We start from the raw sequence: 22,445 nt of genomic DNA, 5'->3' as shown, positions 1-22,445 counted from the left end.
TTGCATAATGTAGCAGTAACACTGGCAGCAAAGCAGACCAGGGCATGGTGCTGCCACCACCGTGCTTGTCTGTTTGTACACCGTTCCTAGATTTCAAAGCCCAGTTTTACTTACATTTCTCCAGCAGGCATTTGGCTCGTCCATGTGGGCAGCTGCAAATATCTGCCAAGCTTGAAAGTCCCAAAAGGTTGATTCTGTTCATCTGGATGTTTTCAGTGGGAGAAACAATTCGTCACTCATCCAAGTGACTTCTTCAGTCTCAGCTCGGGTTCAGCTGCCTAAGAGAAAACCTTGGTGATCCCATACGTGTCAGGAGTATCGGAGCAGCTGAGATGCATTTTTTCTAAACTCCGGGTCTCTGTGGCTTTTAAACACCAAAACACGCTGCAACAAAAACTGGTCCACCCCAAGGATCGGGTCCCCCGACACAAACAGAGTAACATAGTGTACACTGTTAAATGCCAGGAGGATTGCCAGGATTTATACATCGGGGAAACCAAACAACCTCTGACGAAGCGGATGGCACAACACAGAAAAGCTACCTCGTCAGGCCAGGACTCTGCAGTTTATTCACACCTACAGGCCAGTGGACACTCTTTCAATGATGAGGATGTAACATCCTGGACAGGGAGGAACGCTGGTTTGAGGGCGGAGTCAAGGAGGACATTTACGTGAAAAGGGAAAGACCATCTCTGAATCGAGGAGGAGCCTAAGGGTCCATCTGTCACCATCTTACAATGCTGTGATTGCAGCCATTCCCCAACTCTGTGAATGGGACTCAGGGTTATTGATCAGTAGTTGTTGATCAATGGTCATGACAATATGCATATTAATGATGAAGGAACTGAGCTCGCAGCCCATTATTCATTCAGTGGGTGGTTTCAGTCATTGTCCAAATGTCCTGTTTATAAGATTGAGGAAACCTGCAATCAGCTGAGACTGAAGAAGTCACCTGATGATGAAAACGTCCCGATGAACAGAATCAACCTTTTGGGATTTACTTACCTGGATGTTTGAGCATGCATCAAGACAAGCTTAAAGGTGTTGGAGTATTGGTCAATCCAAAAAGTGCTATCAAAGTCCTTTTTATACTGGCAAACAGAAACTACCAATCATGATGACTAACAGAACCATACATGAAATTATTTAAGCCTCTCTGTGTGCAGCAGAAAGTACAGCAAAGGGCCTTGAAGTAGGACTACCATATCAGTCCCTTTATAAATGTTATTTAATGCACTCCCTGATTCAGACAGTGGCCCGGTGTGTGCAGGAATGCACAGAGGAGGTCACAGAGAGGAGGACAGGAGAGACAGAACAGGAGGAGGAGTGATGAGGACAGGAGAGATAAGGGTTGTCTTGAAAAGGGAGGAAGAATAAGCAAGAAGGACCCTGAGAAAATATGAGACGAGAAAGAAGAAAGCCAACACAGAAAACAACATGAATTCTTTCTGAGTCAAGCAGTCATTACTGTCTTATTTATTACTTGTATTGACATCTATGTGAAAAGGAATCTAAAGGAATTTAAACTGGGCCACTGCAGCTATAGTAACAAACAGGAGTCGATGGAGCCATAGCAAACCAGACAGACACACAACTCGCTGATCAACATGTGAAAGAAAATCACACACAATTATCTATCAGACTTTAAGTAAAAGAATATTTTTATGTGTGGAGTTGCTTTCTCAGCTAAAAAAAGAAGCATAGTCTGTGTATTTACTCATAAATGACAGTTTTGATTGATGATGGCAAAGGTAATTATGGTGCTAATGACTGTTTACATGGAAACATGCTTGGATGTCTCGTAGATGTTTCTCTTCTTCCTCAGATATGTACAGACACTCGTGACCATGGCACAAATAATCACACATACACATAAAGCTCAGCTGATATTACTTTAGAGTGGTAGCATGTGACCAAAAACAGCCTAGACCCCGTCCAAACTTTAGACTAAAGAAGTATCCTGGTATAAGAGCCATTTAGCAAGAAAACCTTTGAACTTGGTTCTGCAGTATTGGCGGTTTTTGTGAAGAACTGCGTCAAAACTGCGTCAAAAACTGGTTAACAAAGATATACTTTACAAAAATATAGGTCATTAAGGTTTCATCTGGTCCCTCCTTCAGTAACTTCAATCGAAAGAGCAGTTTTCCTTGAGCGACTACGTGCTGTCAGTTTGTTGTTGGTAGAAACATGCATGACATCATATGGTGATCACTTTTGTTTTGTGCATGTATTTGCATCTTCTTGCAGCTGCTGTGTGTGCAGTAGTACTGTTTTGTGAGCACTTTTCATTTACTGTACACGCAAACGCACATAGGTCGTCATGTTAACAGGCCCAGTTAAAACTAGAGTCTCTAGTAGGAACGAGTGCAGCTGTCTTGACCTTCTCACCGATGCAGGCCTGCAGCAGAAATGAAGATCTGCTAGTGTGACAAGTGTGCTTATCTCACGAACTTATACGCGTGCGCAAAAATGATACAAAACCCTGTGTTTACCAGAAAGATTAGCCAGATTAGGCCGTGTTGGGCTGCATTGCCTGCTGCTCTTCGAATACTGGGGCTTTTTTGAAATATATCAAAAAGTTGCTGTTTCGGGCGATGAAATAAGTCTCTAAGACAGGGGTGGGGAACTCCAGCATTCAGAGCCTACAGGTTGGGTCAACACATCTGAATCAAATGATGAGTTCATCATCAGGCCTCTAGAGAACTTCAAGACATGTTGACGAGGTCATTTAGCCATTTAAATCAGCTGTGTTGGGTTAAGGACACATCTAAAACCTGCAGGACACCAGCCCTCGAGGCCTAGAGTTCCCCCACCCCTGCTCCAAGAACTACAAACCATCTTTTAGTTTGTGCAGTAATGCTGGAAAAGTGTCACGGTCCAGATATGTAGTTCACTGAGGGATATTATGGCTGAGCAAGCATGCCTAAGTGCTGCAGATACAGTATCCACCAGCCTATCAGCTGTTTCTCAGCTCACACTCTGCTGCGCACGTCCACAACACCGACCGTTGCTGTGGTAGTGACGGCTTTTACAACCATAGCCTCTGCCTCCCTGCTTTCTCCAAGAAGTATCCGAGCATTGAGCAACACATACTCTCAGTCGCATTTCCCCGCTTGATAGAAGCTAATGGCTGTTTATACTTTTGCCCCTTGTTTCACCTGCCCTCTTTACTACTTCCCAACTGCTCCCAAAACAAATCATACCCAAACACTGTTATACAAGAGTCTGGCTGGTCTGCTGTGTATCAAACTCTGAAGCAACAATATTGGAATTTTAATTGTTTAAGCGCTTCATGTGTCCAGGCAGAGTTGTTTCATTCCTAGGAAGGCTCTTCTGCAAAAGACCTACGCAGGCAGTGTGTGTATTTGCTGGTGTGTGTTGCGGCACATCTCCATCAGCATGCAGGCAACTGCCACTGACAATATCTGAACGAACGATTGCAACAGCTTTTAAAGTTCAACACAGATTATGTAAATCATGGCTCATATTCATTCTGCAAGTCCTGTGGTTCATGCAGTAAAGATAGGGTGCTGTTTTTCAATTATATTCATAATCATATCGATATTTTTTAAGCCCTTCGCATGACTCAGAAAAAAGCAACAGCTTTCCAGCATAACAAAGTAATAATATAGTATTAATAAGTAGTTTCACTGTTAATAACAAGGGGAAACTGTAACCAACAGTTGTATGAAACCGTTTTAATACAGTTTTCACACCACTCTGGATGCATTTGAATTGCATCAAAGTTGGCAGGTGACAGTCTGCTTGGATGTATGTGCACAGATGACATAATAGAAACTGTAAATGCATGCAAAACAAAGGTATGACTATTATATGAGTGACTGTGAATCAAGTGTGTGTGTGTCTGTGTGTGTTTGTCACGCAGACAACTTTCTATCCGTGGAAGGAAGTCTACACCGGTCAGGTTTATGACATTGATGAGGAAACAGGCCCGTAGGACGACAGCAACTTCCTTAGACACACAGAGGGAAACAAACACACGCTCACCCCCAGGTGTTCAGACGCCACCCACAAGCTCTTTTTCTTTAACACCTCATTCATCTTTCTGCGGGGACAAATGAGTTCCTTTGGCGTGACAATGAGACAAAGAGCAGACAGGGCTTGACCTGCGTCATGGTCCTCAGGATGAAAACACTTATAACACATTACCCCAGTCACAGCTCATTCAGGGCTTTACTAACTGGTTTCACAGGTGAGCCTTTAAGGCTGGGTCTCCACAACAGGTTTTGATATTGAAGAGAATCTTTTGAAATTAGGATTTTTATTGTTTGTTTGTTTCAGATTATCACCATTGCAACGCCCTAAGTTGATATGCAAAACACAGTAAAAGCATTAGCATGTAGCACTTCTTTCAGGGATTTTTGACATGCATAGTTTAGCATTGGTGCTTCTAAGCAGCACTGAAAACTGCTGCTAGGGTTGAATGTTGCTTATTTAAATTCAGAAAAGACAATCTCACAGCTCTTTTTATAAAGCCTGCTAGCTAGCTAGCCGCTTAGCTAGCTAGCTAGCTAGCTAGCTGCCAGCTAGCTAGCTTAGCGAGCTAGTCCCTAAAATCTGCTGCTAAGTTACTAGTTTGAATAATGTTCACTATACTGCTAACTTAGACAACAGTCTGAAGCAACGATTCATCTCCCTGAAAATGGTTTAGGAGAGAAAAAGGTCCGAGTACTACATTAGCCTTACAGCGCTAGTAGCATCTTAAAAAACCTTTTTTTAAAAAATAAGTATTCTGATTATGTTACTCCGATCAAGTTACTTCTGTAGCACTTTAACAATTGTCCTGAGGGAAATTTATCTTATTTTAGTCAAAGGGGAAAACCACTGCTGTATTTTTTCGCTTTAGGCCTACTTAATTGCCACAAAGAAATCATTCTACTGTCTCTAGTGTTTCTTTTTGTGGCCTTACTGTGTAGTTCTTAAGTTTACCTTTATACAATTCAGCCTTTGTCAAAAGTTTCTTGTGCAAGTTTCACCTCTCAAAGAAAAACATATTTAACTCTCAATAGGGTGTACATATTAGCACTTCTGCATAGTACGCGTACTCAAATATTGCTTCATTGTGTAGAGAGCAATTAACGTCACAAACGGCATAATGAGTGTTCAAATATGACATCACGTTAAATTACACTGACTAATAAATGAGGAAAAAAAGGTGCACTCAGGGTTCTCTTTTATGACTAACTGACCGTCAGACGTACAAATCAGCACATGCAGTATTGTACAAAATGTGCACGATGTGGCCAAGCAAACATTAACAGTGATTTTCTTTTGGTACCTGCGTAAACACTTAAGAGCCCCAGTTTAAACAGCTTAAATGTTAAGTGGTGCATGTTGTGTTGGGTTGTACAAGGTGTTCTGCTGGTCACAGAAACTGCTTTTTTATATTGAGAGAAGGAATTATAGAGAGAAGAGTCTGTTCTTGGCTATGGCAGATAACACTGTTTGCCCTCAGTCTCTCTCTCGCTCTGAGAAAAATACAGACATGCGATGTTTGCTCTACTCTGGAATGTGTGCATTTTACCCGTGAACTAGTTCTTAATGTCTGGCAGTATGTTTGTATGTGTGCGTGTACAATATGTGTCTCTATTGACACTTATCGTGTCTAATGCTCTTAGTGCTAGCCATGGCTGAAATCAGGACTCAGAAATATTTATTGACTTAGATTTTCTTTGACGCCGTAACGGATCCGACTTTGCAAACAGTAAAATGAAAATGTCCCAGCAATGTCCGTTTGAAGAAGCAAGAAGTAACAATACAGTAAACTTATCTACTACCTCTTGCAAAAATGGTACCATCATTATATACCTGTTATATTAGGTTAAGGGTGTTATTGTAGTTTATTGTAATTTTGCTGCACTGAAGCTTTTAATAACAGCTCAGTCTGATTATTACAATCGATGACCTGTGTCAGTGCCAGCTCCAGCAGTGAAGCAGTTTGTTTCCCCATCAATATTCCTCCTTATTCCACATCATTCCTTTTAAGGTTAATTTTGACCTTGGGTGCTAACAATCAAGGTCAAGGTCAAATACCTACCCAGCCTAGGTACTCATGTAACCGAGGCCTAGTATGTTGTGAAGTTTAAAGACAAACCATATACCGTATCTTTCGGACGATAAGGCGCATTAAGCGAAACAAAACAGATAAGTCAAACTTTACTCAACTCATTCTTCTTGCTTCCTCCACTTCTCTACCATCGATTCATTAATGTTGAATTCTCTTGCAGCTGCTCTATTCCCATGTTGTTGCAGTATATTAATGACTAACCTTGTATTGTGGATGGATTATCTCAGTTGTTCTCCTGACTTAAGTTTGGTCCGTTTACAGCATCCTGCCATGCGATTGCATTTGTCCCTAACCATCAAAAAAAGTTAGCGTTCATCCTCCAGCTTCACTGTGCTAATGTTATGCTAACATAGCTGTGTAGCTAGCGATCACGTAGCACATCATTTTATACCAGCTAGCCCAACTTCAGTAACCCTACAAACGTCACTGCTGTTTAGTTTTCTGTCTTCATTTATGTTGGAAGTGATAGCAGAGCTGTACGTTTGAATTTTCCAGAAATCTCTCAGTCAGAACATGCTATATCATGTTTAGGTGGAAACTAGCGAGCTAACTTCCTGCTAACTTCTAACTCCGTTAAATTTAATAAATTCTGTTTTCATGGATGCCTGGATGTTAAACTTAATTGTTACACCTGGTAAAGCAGCAACTCTGATGATTTTATTAAAGATGAAAGAATTTAGACAGTTTTAACTCTCAGTGATGCCGCAGTGATCGTTTGACTTTGGGACCTGAAGTGGAGTTTAGGACCCAGATTCCTCCACGAGGCTCCTGACTACGGCAGCCGTAATGCTCCAATGATCCGGTGCGGCTTCGTAGCTACCAAAGTCATACTAAAACATTTTTTGACAGATTTTTGAGCGCAGTGTAGCACATAAAATCGGTTCGAGGCAGGTAAGCACAACCAGAATTCATACATAAGGCGCACTGACAATTTTTGTGAACATTTAAGGATATTAAGTGCTCCTTATAGTGCGGAAAATATGGTAAGCTTTTTCTGATTTTCACATTTGGTGCGACCTTGACCTGATTTTCACCTTAATGAAATCAGCTCTACCTGTTATTGGCCTCTACCACTAAATTTGTGGTACTTTTTTTGTGGTCACAAGCTGAACTGATTACATACTCCCTCCCTTTGGTGGGAGAAAAACAGCAATAATAGTTTATATGGTTTGAAACACATATTATGTAAGAAGAAAAAATAAAGTTTCTTTATTTTGTAACTCTTTGCTGTTATTATTGTTCAACCCAGAACAAATAAAGTGGGAGGGTTAAATGAGACAAATAAGATTTCAATTACATTCCGTTCTGATGAAAATCAGACCACTCGAGTTTTGGGTTACATAACATAGTTTCCCTTTTAATATACTGTCAAAGTATTTTGTGGATTCTGTAGTGATGACACTATAATAAAGATATTTTACTTGTCTTAAATTCTATTTGATATTTATTTAGACGGCCCAAAAACAAACAAACAAACAAAATGAATATTCAGCTGCAACACACAGCAGGTAGGGATCCCTGCAACAGCATTTTTCAAATTGCAAGTTTGATCATTTTGCAAAAGAATCACATACGTTGTGCAAAATCAGTCTCTCAAATCCTAATAAAATATATAACATCTGCACAGACGTCATCCACTGATTCATCCAAAGAATTGCTACTTTGTCACTACTGGCTTAGAAAAGCAGTGGCTCAAGTGGACACATTTCATTGGTTTTAGCACTCAGATTTACTTCGGCTCTTTTTACTTTATAACTTCACTCTTGTCTGCAGCTGGCTGATGGGCCAACAACAGCACAAGGAGGAGTAACCCACAGACCGGCTGCACTGTGCTCTGCAGGTAGACAGGCTGTCCATGGACTGCCAACATGCTACCACCAGGGAACCATCATTTTCCCTTTAAACTGTTTTCATTGACAGTGGAGCATGCAGAGTAACCTGTGCAGACTTTGTGTGGTTGCTGTAGATTCAAATGAAATCTTTCATGTAATTTGTATAAACGGATGTCCCTGAGCAAGGGGCAAAATACCATCTAACTGCTACATGAGGTGTCTTTTCTTGCATTTTAAATGTGTATGCGTGACACATGGCAGCGAGGCTTGCATCATTTTTTGGATTTAACCAAAAAATTCTCCCAAACAGATGATTAATGCCTCCTCCAAACAGTCACGTTTATTTACCCCGAATATCATCTGATTGAAAGCAGGTGTGTTTATTGTGGAGAAAACTGCACCTCGTGTGGAAAGGGGACAGTGTGATGCTCATTAAGGGCTTAGTGTTTTCAGGGGCGCTTGACCCAGGGTCATGTATTATCCTCTTCAGCTGTCCATTAAATGAAGACACCTTTGCATGTTTATACCCAAATGGACGCTTGCGTGTGGTGTGTTCCCTCTCACGAATTAAAGTTTTAAATCAAGACAATGATCCACTCGCAGCTGTGTCCTCAGTTAACGTCTCCAAGGGACATTGCTGCAAAGAGCAGGACTAATGCGACTGCAGCAGATTGCACTAAACAGTGAGTAAGAGCAACAGTACATCCCATTCTTGAAGAACTGACCTCTGAAAATCAGTTTTTTAGTTCATTAAATGCATATGACTAACATAACTGATGCTTGATTTAATTCTGTCAACTTTATCCTTTAAAGGCAGATTTAAAAAGAGCAAAAGTTAAAGAGTGCAGGTCTTTGTAATGTCCGATTGTGCAAAGAAGGGGTTTTACATTGCTGCTTTTAACTGTGGTTAATAAAACTGGACCATCTTGTGCCACAGCGTCATGGACACGCTGTTCTTTTGTTGCAAGTTCCCATCACTTGCCTTTGAGATAAAAGCTGGCTGTTGTCATGCCAAATTCTGATGTGGTACACACCCATGCAGTACTTGATGGATTTATTTCTCAGTAATATGAAATAGTCGTTGCACTAAATTGCTTGTCGCATTTTGGGATCTTCAATAAATCAGATTTGAACAATCCTGAAAAAAAAGACTGACTTGAAATTGATAATCGGGTCAAAACTTTGAGTATGTTTTCTGGTCAAAAAATTACTTTGGTGATGTCCGACTACTGTGTGCTAAAAGCAAAAGCTGAGCTGACATGTTCATACAGCTGCAAAAGTAAAATGGTGGTGTTTAAGGTGTCGACATAGATTGTATCTACAAGATAAAGCTACCATAATTCAGTTGAGTTCAGTTTTATTTATATAACATCAAATACCCCAAGGCCCTTTGTGTTGTAAGGTAAAGACCCCAACAGTCAAACACTCTCCTATGAGCAAGCACTCGGTGACAGTGGGGAGGAAAAACTCCCTTGTGACAGGAAGAAACCTCTGGCAGAACCAGGCTCAGTGAGGGGCGGGGCCATCTGCTGCGACCGGTTGTCAAACCAGCGTCAACCATTGTAGATTTTGAAGCCTTGAATTTCACATTTAGCAATTTAGCAATTTAGCTGTTAGCTTCTTTTGATCTTAGGCGCATCCTTAGTTCACTGTGATTACATGGGATGCTAGTTTTAGCACTTTACTGAAAGATGAACAAGATGACTGAGTTTGCATTCAAAGTTTGGGAGGGTCTATGCAAAGTATTCTAATGGATGTCAAAGCACACGTTTAATGATGTAGGCCAGCGGTCCCCAACCCCTGGGCCTCGGACCGGTACCGGTCCGTGAGTCGTGTGGTACCGGGCCGCGAGAGTTGAGGCTCAGGTGTGAAATGTATGGTTTTCAGGGTTTTTATCGGTTTTCAGCGTTATTTTGTTATCATTTTTATCGTTTACTCGGTTTTCCTGGGTCTTTTCACGTGTGTTATGAATAAATTTTCTTTTTTTTGGTACCGGTACTAGTTTTATTTTGTTGTATTTATCCGCGACACCTTAAAGGCCGGTCCGTGAAAATATTGTCGGGCATAAACCGGTCCGTGGCGCAAAAAAGGTTGGAGACCGCTGATATTTGAGGTGTCAAAACTGTCATTACTCGTGTTGTTGGTCACTGAGTCCGCCGCGCAGGAGAACGAGATTATAACACACTGTACAAAGATGAAGTGAAAACGAGTGCGACCGCTTTCTGTGCTTTTCGTGATTTATTTCTTCGTCTATGAATTTTTTGGCGGTTCTCCCGTTCCCGGTGAACTCCGCTATCGCTTTAGGCTCTATTCTGGCCCATTCATCTACCGATCAACCTTCGGCAGTCGCTTACATCATCCGCTTTCAGCGACGTGCGGTCGGGATCTTTGCAAATGCAAAGATTGCAGCGTAGTTGTGGTCAAGAGACGATTACTACAGTCTTTTATTTGATATTCAGATCTTCTGTGTAGCAGTAAACGGCAGACACAAATGTTCATGCAAACTTGGACTCTATGTAAAGCCTGTTTGTGCAAATATATGTTTGCATCTCTGCAGGTTTCAGAGTTGACTTTCTTTTCATTTAAGATTTGATTTTGACATTTCATAATGTTAATAAAGTTGTTTTTTAATCCAAAAAAGTACTTCTGAAACTTCTGTACTTAAAACTAATAAAACTAAGTGCATTTGTCTGAGACTTTTGATGAAATTACAGCGTTATCTTGCCAATCAAGGCTGTTCCAGAAGGCAGTGAAAGACAGCCTTACAGTATTACATTGTTTTGCCTTTTAATAGGAGGATGTTTTTCATTATAGTCTTGAACTGGCAAAATGAATGTGCAGTGGACTGCAGCGCATGCCGGAGAGAGAAAAAGAGATGGCAAGAGTCTTGGCGACTTTCCCTTTATTTCCATCTATCATAATCCTTCGGGTCAGCCACACAGCCTGTCCAAACATTTCTATCATCCTCTCCACTATGTGTCACACACAGACCCTGGAAACATGACTGGCATTCAGAAGAAGAGCGGGAACCCCGGCCCACTGTGAAACCACAACAGTCATCAAACTGTCCTCCTGATGCTGATCTCTGCCAATAACACTGGCTCACTACTTTGAAATGTAATGTGTACACAAACCTTGGCTACGCTGAAAAAGGCACGTCCCACCGTGTGTGTGTTTACTATTGCACCTTGATCAATAGTTGGTTAACGACCCTCTTAAGGGACGAATACCTGGGACTCGCCAACATTTGGTCTTAGAACTGAAGAAGCTTCTTAGATAAGAGTTGAAACGTCTTTGGGAAACTTGAAGAAGTCCAGTCGCTCCTTAGTTTATCATAACCTGGATGACTGAGAACCCACACAGACATATTACTGAACCCTTGTTTGCCTCACCAGGTGAATTTGTGTGTGTACCTGTGTTTACGCTTTAGATGAGGCTGCCAACGCTGTGTGTGTATGTGCGACTGTGTGCACACTTTGTGACTGATGTGGGTAGCTGTATGTTTACTCTCAGAGAGGAGATGCGGAATATCACGACCCTCCGCCAAACCGCCTGCTCTCCTGCTCAGCTCAGATCTTACCGTTGTTTATGCCATCTGACTCTTGGAGACAAGGTGACGTCATCAATAATATTTTCTGCCGGGGCCTCTCATGTATCGTGCAGGCTACAGTGAGCGTTTGTCTGTGAATGCGTAAGGTTGCTGTAATACGAGTTCTCTTACTCACAACGTAGACCGTATCACCAGTATGCCAGTCGAGATAAAAGAAACTTGTTTGTACTTGTTATGGAGACCAACCTGAAGTGGTGCTTTTTTCTGAGGAGGAGGTTTTTGTATGCGGGTCCAAATTTTGTGTAATTTCCCCATACGTACTTGTAAGCACAGCAATAAAAGAAAAAAAATATTTAAGAAAAAAACAGAGGTGAATCCTTGAGGCGATAATCATAAAAGGTTTGTTGGCTGTGTTTCTGCATTGCATCTGTGTCAGTCTTTTCAAGAAAATGTTTGTTTAGGGAGGGATAATAATCTGCCCACCAGACTGGTTTAAAATCATTAACCAGCTCTGTAAATGGATTTAATCCATACTGTACTATTTTTTTTTTTTAAACCAATGTACTACATGTAAACATCTCATAGAAATCTATAGTAAATAAAGAACCTGAAACACAGGCGCAAGATGTTTGTCAGCTCGATTTGTGTGGCCAGAATTCAGCCAAAAAACTGGTTTTGACAATACTGTGATTGGTTGATAGAACTCAAGAAGACTTCAACCAAATACCAGAAACTTGGCACCAAAAATTATTGCTATATATACAGTGGGGCAAAAAAGTATTTAGTCAGCCACCGATTGTGCAAGTTCCCCCACTTAAAATGATGACAGAGGTCAGTAATTTGCACCAGAGGTACACTTCAACTGTGAGAGACAGAATGTGAAAAAAAAATCCATGAATTCACATGGTAGGATTTGTAAAGAATTTATTCGTAAATCAGGGTGGAAAATAAGTATTTGGTCAATAACAAAAATACAACTCAATACTTTGTAACATAACCTTTGTTGGCAATAACAGAGGTCAAACGTTTACTATAGGTCTTTACCAGGTTTGCACACACAGTAGCTGGTATTTTGGCCCATTCCTCCATGCAGATCTTCTCAAGAGCAGTGATGTTTTGGGGCTGTCGCCGAGCAACACGGACTTTCAACTCCCGCCACAGATTTTCTATGGGGTTGAGGTCTGGAGACTGGCTAGGCCACTCCAGGACTTTCAAATGCTTCTTACGGAGCCACTCCTTTGTTGCCCGGGCGGTGTGTTTTGGATCATTGTCATGTTGGAAGACCCAGCCTCGTTTCATCTTCAAAGTTCTCACTGATGGAAGGAGGTTTTGGCTCAAAATCTCACGATACTTGGCCCCATTCATTCTGTCCTTAACACGGATCAGTCGTCCTGTCCCCTTGGCAGAAAAACAGCCCCATAGCATGATGTTTCCACCCCCATGCTTCACAGTAGGTATGGTGTTCTTGGGATGCAACTCAGTGTTCTTCTTCCTCCAAACACAACGAGTTGAGTTTATACCAAAAAGTTCTACTTTGGTTTCATCTGACCACATGACATTCTCCCAATCCTCTGCTGTATCATCCATGTGCTCTCTGGCAAACTTCAGACGGGCCTGGACATGCACTGGCTTCAGCAGCGGAACACGTCTGGCACTGCGGGATTTGATTCCCTGCCGTTGTAGTGTGTTACTGATGGTGACCTTTGTTACTTTGGTCCCAGCTCTCTGCAGGTCATTCACCAGGTCCCCCCATGTGGTTCTGGGATCTTTGCTCACCGTTCTCATGATCATTTTGACCCCACGGGATGAGATCTTGCGTGGAGCCCCAGATCGAGGGAGATTATCAGTGGTCTTGTATGTCTTCCATTTTCTGATGATTGCTCCCACAGTTGATTTTTTCACCTATTGTAGATTCACTCTTCCCAGTCTGGTGCAGGTCTACAATTCTTTACCTGGTGTCCTTCGAAAGCTCTTTGGTCTTGGCCATGGCGGAGTTTGGAGTCTGACTGGTTGAGGCTGTGGACAGGTGTCTTTTATACAGATGATGAGGTCAAACAGGTGCCATTCATACAGGTAACGAGTGGGGGACAGAAAAGCTTCTTACAGAAGACGTTACAGGTCTGTGAGAGCCAGGGATTTTCCTTGTTTGAGGTGACCAAATACTTATTTTCCACCCTGATTTACGAATAAATTCTTTACAAATCCTACCATGTGAATTCATGGATTTTTTTTTCACATTCTGTCTCTCACAGTTGAAGTGTACCTCTGGTGCAAATTACTGACCTCTGTCATCATTTTAAGTGTGGGAACTTGCACAATCGGTGGCTGACTAAATACTTTTTTGCCCCACTGTGTATGTATATATATATATATATATATATATATATATATATTAGGGGTGCAACAATACTCATATCGATATTGAACCGTTCGATACAGTGCTTTCGGTACGCATATGTATCGAACAATACAAAATTGTTCGCAAGCTAGGAGACAGAAGTTAAGCTCGTTGCAACATGGCAAATTGAACCTCCTCCACCCTCATTCAGATCTGGCGTTTGGAACTATCTTGGTCTTCATGTGACGTATGACCCTGAAGGTAAGCGCGTCATGGACAAAAGTAAAACAGTATGTCAGATGTGCCACGCAATGCTCAATTACATTGGTGGGAAATAGTGCGTTAGCGCAGTTAGCTCGTTAATGTGTTGACGCCGTCCAGCCGCACGCACGGGGAGATCCGCGGTAGCTCGTTAACGGAGATTTGCCGTGTTGTGCCGTTAACGTCATTTCAGATTAACGCTGACAGCACTAGTGGGAACACAACGAATATGACTGCAAATTTACGCTGACATCATCCTAGTGCAAAGACAAGTGGAAGCAGACAAAAACAACAAGCACGCATGCTACAATCTTTACCCGAGTCATTTAGACAGCCGTTAGCACATGATTCTCCTTATGGGGACCTGATATGTTTAATATGCTGCGGAGAATATAGCCCAGAAGAAGCGTATAGTATAGCTTTTATTTTGGAAAGAGCCATTTCTCTGTAATAAACTCTCTTTTCCAAAGATGAGGGATTCCTCCATCAGAATTTTTTTTTTTTAAATTTTGTTGTTTCACCAACATTAAATTTAAAAACTGTACTTTTGAGTTAAAATATATATTTATAATTTTAATAAATGACAAATTAAAAGCATGAACATTTTTTTGTATCGAAAAAATATCGAACTGTGACACCAAAGTATCGAACCGAACCGTGAATTTTGTGTATCGTTGCACCCCTAATAAATATGTATATGTATATGTGTATATATGTATAATATGTGGAGTGAGAGAGAGAGGGAATTTAAACAGATTCAGTTTCAACTAAAGCCCCAGTCACACAGGCCTAGAGATGGGCTGGCAACCACTGGTGTCTATGGAAAATGTCACTACTGCTTCATGGGCGATTGGTAGAGGTTGTAGGCTGGCTGTGAAATCTCCAGTCACCAGTCACCCAAGCCTAGAGACGAAAGATCAGGAACCCCCTAAAAAAGAAAACTTTTGAAAGCTGTCCAACTCTCTGATCACTCTCTAAGTTTGTGTGAGTGAGGCCTAACTTGTTTAAATTAAATTACCAAAATCACTCATTAAAGCAAACAGACTAACTAAGACTGAGACATTTAACTTGCAGCACCCGTGCTCTGTTGGGTAAAGTTGCATTTTTGTCATTAGAGTCTGGTGGTTCTGTTAAAAGCAACATAATGGAAAATGCTGCACAATGGCAGTTGTACACTTCAGGTGGCCTCTGCTTCACACCAGAGGCCACCTCTCATTGTTTGTGCATCTGTTATGTCACCTTGCCTGCCTCTGCAGCAAACAGGAATCTGGATGTTTACATGCCGAGGTGCCCTTTGGGAATACTCGGGCTAATATGTAAGATGAACATGTTATTTTTCCCCTCGAGTCATAGAGTTGGAAGTTAACTACAGCTCGCCGTGCTTGATAGATTTCCTGTTTACATACTTACAAGCTTTCAGTTGTTATTAACAGTCAATTTCGATCACATTATGGTCTCAAAGTATAATTCCAGTTATACTTTCAGCTGAGAGGAGTCTCCGCGCAGCTTTCCAGGAAACCACATTTCGATATTTCAGAATCGTCCCCAAAGTAAACAAATCATCTGCCTGAAACAGCTGTTTCACTAACTGCTCCATCCAGACAGACTCTTCAGCTGATCTAATCGCCATGCCGACCCATTGCATGGTGATTCTTCACATCGAAGAGCTGGCAGTCACATTTTATTTGGATATTTTTCGCTGATTAACAAATGTCGTACTCGTCCAACCTCGATGCTCTACGGCAAATTGTCCGTTAAATTCCTTGCAAAAATAATTTGTGCACTGTACCGTAACAGAAGATCTTCTGTTTGGTAGAAGGTGTGCCACTACAAACACGAAGGAATGATAGCCACTCCCAGACAGAAAAATAATCGAAGGAATTTTTAGTGTTCCTGTCTGCAGATGTACGTAGACTGAGATCACTCGTAGACCGATTTCTTCCTTTGTAGTTGCAGGACAGTTGCATTAATTCTTCCGTATCCTGACAGCCCAGCTCTGACTTTCACCTTAAAATGAAGTGCTTTTCTGTCGTCTGCTCCCTTCCAGGAATTTGGTTCTCTGTGTTTTCTTTGTAGTGGGTGATTGATGGGTTGGCTGTTGCTGAGACTGTCAGAGATACGTAAATGGGGAAAGAGAAAGAAAGGTAGGGTGGGATGATTTCTACGCTGGAATTTTGTTGCATAACAGCTTAATTCGTTACCTCAGTTCGATGGAAAGAGTCTTTTATGACTCTGACGCTGCTGTGCTTTGTGTGGCTTTGACCTCTAGGATGGTGTTGCTGTTTTATCAGTAGTGACAGACTTTTGCTGTCGCTGTTTTTCCTGCATAGAGAAAATTTCTTTAACTTCTCAGTTCATTTTAAACCAACGCCAAAAACCAATTTCAATCTTTTAATGACTGCCTTTTTCTTTCTTTTTGTAAACCAGTATTGCTAAGTGGGCCTTTATCGACTCAGTGTGCATTTTTGTTGCTGAAATGGACATAAAGCCCAAAGGTTTTTGAAAAATGGCTGGCTGACCCCTGAGGACCAGAGCTTGCCTCTCATTGTGAGATAAGGAAGTAAATAAAATGCTCTGTTGTGCTTTGTTCAGAGAGGTTGCTCCACTAAAACTGTCCTGGCGTGCAGCGACTTCCCCAGTGTGTAAATTGTTTACTAGGAAAAGCTTGTATTGTAGCACCATCCACTCTAAAGCATCCACTCTGAGCTAGCTAGTTTGTTTATGTCTGCACAAATAGAGAAGTGGGTTTTAGAGTTGTGTGGAGAACTAGTTCAAGTTACTGGTTTCGGTTTCTTCCAGGTGCGCTCAAAAGATAAACTTTTTTCTTTTTCTTTTTTGAAAGAAAAAGCCCTTCAATCCATCCATTTACGTCTTATCCAGTTCAGGGTAGTGGGAGCCTATCCCATGTCGTGGGGCGAGACACGGGGTAGTCTCTGAACAGGTCCCAGGTCGTATGGTAGGGTCAATTTAGGACTACCAGTTAACCTAACTTGCATGACTTTGGAGTGTGGGAGGAAGCGGGAGAACCTGGAGAGAACCCACACAGCCAGGGATCTTCCAGGTCCTTCCTACCGCGAGCGACAGCGTTAGCCACGGCGCTGCCTCGGAGCAGACACCAACAGATGAATCGATGCTCATGAATAAAATGGGTGACGGCTGAGATATGGAAGCAATTACTGAAAGAAAATAATGCCATGTGCTATATGTGTGAGTTTATAAAACTAAAGTTTGGTGACTATTCTGTAGGGTTGTTTCAGATCTTCTGAACAAAAAAAACAACACAAATCGAGTTAATCAACTCGTAAAGTACCAAATGTTTTCTTTAAAGCGTCGTACGCGTCTATAAATGGAGCTTGCTTGGGTTGTTTTTGGGTGTCAACAGTTATGTTATTGCATATAAGATATGGAAAGGTGTCCACTGATGCCTTTTCCAGCCTTAGGTCACATTTCACCATCCTCCAACTCGCGGACTCTCGAGTATCAAGTGACCTAAGAGGGTTAAAGAGGTTTCCACACACAGTGACTGACACAGAATAAGTGGCACCGCTTTCTAGTTATTAATAGCTTACTGGACAGTTAAAAAAATAAATAAATAAAACAAACACTAGTAATCACGTTGTATTCACTCTGTAGCTCCAAATACATTTTAAAAGCCTGACACAGGCTTCTGTTGTGGTGGTGAGCTCATGGTTTAATTGCAAGTAATCCCAGTGTTAAAATGTGGCCGGGCCTGGTCTCCACTTTACAAGTCTCCAGTGTCATAAACAAGCTGCTGTGCCAAGTATTTACCCTACTCAAAGCTCTCTATACACGCTGGCGCTGGGCTCGCGGGGCTCCCAGCCAAGGGAGATCCAGAGCTCAGTTTTAGGAAAAGACCCACTTGACTGTATGTTTATGAGTGTGTATTCTTCCACACGAGGCCTATTTTAGGTTCGATTCTCCTTCTTAGTGTGCGTAGTTTAATTCTTGATTTTGTTAATATTTCATTGCAGTGTTTTAACTTTCTTGGCGTAAAAACGTCAGATCTGCCAGGTTGCAGTTAGGTTGCAGTTTCCTAGTTGTAAACAGACGGATGATTTCCAGTCCTCGCAGTAAGACTGGATGAACAAACTCGACACCAACCAGAAAAGCAAAGGCCACAAATTGCTAACGCTCGAGTTTTATACATAGTAGAGATTAAAAAAGTCATTGATGTAACTCAACTTCCTGTCTACCTACGCTGCAAGCCCCCCAAAAATATCCTTCCTGTCACAGAAGTTGCATTGCTGCACAGGAAGCACCACATAATGAACTCGAAACCATGTAAAGTAATGTTATGTGCAGTTAGCTATTAGATTCAAGGGGATGGTCATTACTGGATTTTGGGATTAGCTTCGAGCTTCTATTTTAAAGCGTGACGTTACATCGCTGTTAAATTCCCATTTTTATTCTTTTCCTTTTATTTTGATTAGAGAGGAAATTTGACTCGCAGCAAAGATCCTGCGCTGGATTCAACTTGAGGGACTTTTGAGGAGGATTTCATATTTTGGATTGTTTTGTTTTGGGGTTTTTTCAGTCTGTCTGTGGTCATCATCCCGGCCCCCCGTTCAGTTATGTCATCCTCACTTATCCAACAATACAAGCCATGATGTCATCAAAACTCTGAAAAACAATCCTTAAACATCTGGTGGGAGCAAACAGTCTGAGTGTCATTAAGTTAGTCAGGAGCCAGAAATATTTCAACCTTTTTTCCTCGTTTACACCTTAATCAGCGGTCCCCAACCCCCGGCTGAAGCCTTGAATTTCGCATTTAGCGATTTAGCAATTTAGCTATTAGCTTCTTTTGATCTTAGGCGCATCCTTTGTTCACTGTGATTACATGGGATGCTAATTTTAGCACTTTACTGAAAGATGAACAAGATGACTGAGTCTGCATTCAAAGTTTGGGAGGGTACAAAGTATACTAATGGCTGTCGAAGCACACGTTTAATGATGTAGGCCAGCGGTCCCCAACCCCCGGGCCTCGGACCGGTACCGGTCCGTGAGTCGTTTGGTACCGGGCCGCGAGAGTTGAGGCTCAGGTGTGAAATGTATAGTTTTCAGGGTTTTTATCGGTTTTCAGCGTTATTTTGTTATCGTTTTTATCATTTACTCTGTTTTCCTGGGTCTTTTCACGTGTGTTATGAATAAATCTTCTTTTTTTCGGTACCGGTACTAGTTTTATTTTGTTGTATTTATCCGCGACACCTTAAAGGCCGGTCCATGAAAATATTGTCGGGCATAAACCGGTCCGTGGCGCAAAAAAGGTTGGGGACTGCTGCATTAATTGGTTTGAATGCTACTCTTTTGTTTGTTTTTTAGTCCTTGTTTCATTACCTTATTTTAAAGCGTATATAGTGGCTGCAGGCCTGCTGTACGTCACATACGTACACCACTTCACACAAAGCGGTGTCACTTCCCTCTTTCGGTAAAAGACAAACATCCTTCATAGAAAGGGGTTTAATTGATTTCAGTTTTCTTTTCTTCTTCCTCTTTAATCTATAAAAACCATAAAAAACACTTGCAGTTCTCCCTAATAGGATTTATTTTCCCCTCAAACCAATTAAAGTTTCAAAAGTCTCCTTTGAAGTGATATTACGCTCTCCGTGAGCAAATTTACAATTCATTTCCAAAATGTATCAATCTGTCACTTTTGGCTTTGTGAGCATTGAAGGCCGAGTAAATGAACACCATGTGGTTTGATGCTGTTCGAGCGCAGCCGTGACTCCGCTCCTGTTTTTATTCGGATGTTCTGTTTTACCGGAGTCCTGCTCCGCTTCGGGTTTTATCTGCAGCCCACCACAGAGAGCGAGAGAGAGAGAGAGCAGGTTCAGAAAGCTGGAAGCATGCACTCTGCAAGTATTTGAATTATGCCATTGACGTCAGCACAGTCATAAAGTAGACGGGTGCCCTTCCCCTGAAGTATTCCCTTGCCAGCAGGCCTGTTCAGCTCTGTGCAGATGGATTCAAACGCTCTCTGCTTCACAGACAGGGCCTTTTGTTTGGGTATTTGGGAAGCTTTTTGCACTCCCCCCAACCCGACCTGCCAGAAAAACACCACAGCTACTGCGTCCTCTTTGTGGAGCAGCGCAGGAAGCCAGCTTTTTTTAAAAAAAGCGAGTCAATGATTAAACAGCCCGCTTTAATAAAAAGCCACCTTTTTACCAACAAAGAGAAAAAAACAAGAAAAGCATGCTTTAGCTTATCGTTTCTCTGCAACGATTTAAATTCATGTATCTTTTTCGAAACTCTTCAGTTGCACCGTGAACGCCGCGTGACTATTTCGCTGTTACTCGGGGAGGGAGTCGTATTTAATCTTGATTCAATCAGGAAGTCTTACTTAGCCAGTTTGGATGAACACAATCAATCTTGTCTTGCGTGCTCACCGCTGCCAACAGTCTTTATTGGTTCAATTTGATTTTGTAATGTGGTCTGGGAGGCGCACATAAACACACACGGGCTGGCCCGAAGTGACACACAAGGCATGCTTACCCATCATAAGTAGGCATGCTGTTTGAGGTTATTTGAGGTTTGCTTCAGCTGGTCTTCATATGTTTCTCGAGCCTTCGTTGCACGCGAAGCCCTTCATCGCAGAACCCTTCTGGTGCCTTTCCTGCCCCGCTCGTTAACTCGACTTTATCCCGACCCGGACCAGCCAGAATTGGCTCCGTTTCACGGCTTGCACGCTAAATACAGCCAAGATAATGTTAATGAGACAGTCATGTTTTTCTTGACAACAGTTCAACAACAGCTGGAAAAGTCTCCGGACTAAAAGGATTTCTCGCTTGGCCTCGGCAGAATGTTTTTCAGGTCCTGACGCCAAGAAACAGAAGAAGCGTGACATGTGAAGAGAGCCTGTCTAGCTGCAGCGCACATCACCTTGGTGAGGCTGTTTACGGCCCCGTTATTTGAAATCAGATGATATGAGGTCTGGGATGGAGCACATGGAAGCGGTCCATATTTTATTTCACAAGTTCGAGCCGTCAAAATACAAATAACACTAATCGTTTATGACAAAACGAATGATTCCAATTTGTCACCTGAAATGTATTTTCATATGTAGCTCTTCTGACATGACACTAAATCTAGCAGCAGTGATGCATCTCCTGGTAGTTCTGAAGCTCCCCTCCTGGAAACCCTTTGATTTCTGACTTCTACTTAAATTAGTATTAAGTACTTTACAGTAGTAAAGCTGTCTGTGAGTATTTATTTAAAAATAAAACAATAATTGTGATTACTGAGCATGCACTTTGTTGCTTTTGTGATTTGAAACCCACTCGAGGAACACGCCAGGTCACCGTATTAGCGCAGAAAAAAAAGCTCCCAGTTAACCACGGCTATTGTGTCCCAGTTTGTTTGGTTACCATTTAAAGCAGTCGTCTAATATGTTAAAATAAGTTAATTGACTTTAGTACTAAATCCAAAAGAAAGAAGGGAGAGAAGGTCAAATATGATATCATTAAAAAGTAGCTGGTTAGCTTCCCTAGAAATGAACAGAAAGTAACAAAGAGGCAAATTAATGTGTGTGTGTGTGTGTGTGTGTGTGTGTGTATATGGATGCGAGGCGGGAAATGACTTTCCTTTTACTGAAGCTTCAGCCTGTGATGAAAGCTAACGTGGAGCCTCTACCCCAGCAGTGTTTGCAAAAATAATATCGTGACTGATCTCATTTCTGAATCGCATGTTACAGCTATGAACACAACTTTAAATGCACCGCAGTTTAATCACACAAGTAACACTAAAGGAACCAAGCTGAGCAGGAACCACATCAAGCCGGACACCGCAGTAACATAAATAATAAATGACACAGTAGGAGGTTAGGGGTGACAGGGTCTCATCGGAGACAATTCACTGTGTAATATATGAACAATGAGTGATGAAGGCTTCTTCCTGCAGCCTATGGTAAAATGGCAAATGGCCTGTATTTATATAGCGCTTTACACATTCAGTCATCCACACATTCACACACTGGTGATGGCAGCTACATTGTAGCCACAGCCACCCTGGGGCGCACTGACAGAGGCGAGGCTGCCGGACACTGGCGCCACCGGGCCCTCTGACCACCACCAGTAGGCAACTGGTGAAGTGTCTTGCCCAAGGACACAACGACCGACTGTCCAAGCCGGGGCTCGAACCGGCAACCTTCCGATTACACGACGAACTCCCAACTCTTGAGCCACGATCGCCCCGTATAGCCTGTACACACTATATTCTGCTTCTCTTTCCACTTTGAGTGGAAAAGTGGGGAGGGACAGCTACAGGCACCTGTTGAAAACTAGCAGAGATGTAGGATTATTTCTTCTTTTGATGAAGTTCAACAAACTGATGGTATTTCTTATCTAAACCTGCACAAAAACA

The 22,445-nt window shown here is 42.0% G+C and overlaps 1 protein-coding gene and 1 long non-coding RNA gene across 7 annotated transcripts in view; one reads left to right on the top strand and one right to left on the bottom strand.

Moving 5' to 3' along the window:
* The window catches only part of pde4ba (phosphodiesterase 4B, cAMP-specific a), a 243,702-nt gene that overhangs the window by 192,570 nt on the left and 28,687 nt on the right, over positions 1-22,445 (top strand). The window lies entirely within an intron of this gene.
* The window catches only part of LOC146499816 (uncharacterized), a 146,736-nt gene continuing 133,422 nt past the window's right edge, over positions 9,132-22,445 (bottom strand). Inside the window, exon 2 of the long non-coding RNA XR_014870330.1 lies at positions 9,132-14,512. This is a non-coding gene — a long non-coding RNA (uncharacterized LOC146499816). The remainder of the gene's footprint in view (positions 14,513-22,445) is intronic.

Source organism: Neolamprologus multifasciatus, chromosome 17 (assembly GCF_963576455.1).
Source record: "Neolamprologus multifasciatus chromosome 17, fNeoMul1.2, whole genome shotgun sequence".
NCBI classification, from domain to species: Eukaryota; Metazoa; Chordata; class Actinopteri; order Cichliformes; family Cichlidae; genus Neolamprologus; species Neolamprologus multifasciatus.
The sequence above is the reverse complement of the archived record's forward strand: the minus strand, read 5'-3'. Positions and strand labels throughout refer to the sequence as shown.